Genomic DNA, 995 nt, shown 5'->3' on the forward strand with positions numbered 1-995 from the left:
AGGGAGCCTGACGTGGGACTCGATCCCGGGTCTCCAGGATCACAGCCTGGGCTGAAGGCAGGCGCTAAACCTCTAAGCCACCCAGGGATTCCCAAGAGGACTTATTTGATGAAATATGACAAGACATACCAAGACACAAATAGAAAAATCAAATGATATAAACAGACCTTTGGATTTATCTAGATCAGTGCTATCCAATAGAACTTTCTGCAATGATGGAAATGTTCTATGTGTTCTAAGGTTCTAAGATACTGCATAGAACGTTTTATGTTCGATACTGCGCACATACAGCTATTGGGTACCTGACCTGAAAAACTGAAGCTTTAAAATCTTATTGCCACTAATTTACATTCACATTTAAATTTAAATAGCCATAGGTTCCTAATGACTACTCTATTGAACAGTGCAACCTTAACCCCTCATAGACTGCATAATTCTAATGCTGCTAAAAAGAATGGTAATAAAAATATTTGATTAATTGAGCAAAGGAGGAAAAAAAGCAACATAGAACAAATGAGCCAAACAGAGTGGAATAGTCAGTATATACCCAAATAGTTCAGTAATGTTAATTACAAAAAGAATTTATACTTTAATAGAAAAAGATCGTCAGACAGAAAAAAAATTACAATATGCTCTTTACAACTATCACACTTTCAGTTATAGGAAGTTCTTTAAATACTGCCTCTCCTCTCCACTCTTCTTCCTTTTCCTCTAAAACTCTCATTATGTTAAACATATGCTTACCCCATAAGTTTATCCTCTATGTCTTAACCTTGTTTTCCCTAGTTTTCATTTTATTTATCTTTGCTGCATTTTGGTTTTCTCAACTCTTTCTTCCAGTTCAATAATTCTCATTTTTACCATGACCTATCATTTAACCCTCCCATCAAAATTTTAATTTCAATAATTTCATTTCTTAGAGTTGTCAATTATTTTTCAAATTCACATATTCTTATACAAATATCCTATTCTTTACTTTTGATTTTTACTCCTCC

This window comes from Canis lupus, chromosome 21 (assembly GCF_048164855.1).
Source record: "Canis lupus baileyi chromosome 21, mCanLup2.hap1, whole genome shotgun sequence".
NCBI lineage: Eukaryota > Metazoa > Chordata > Mammalia > Carnivora > Canidae > Canis > Canis lupus.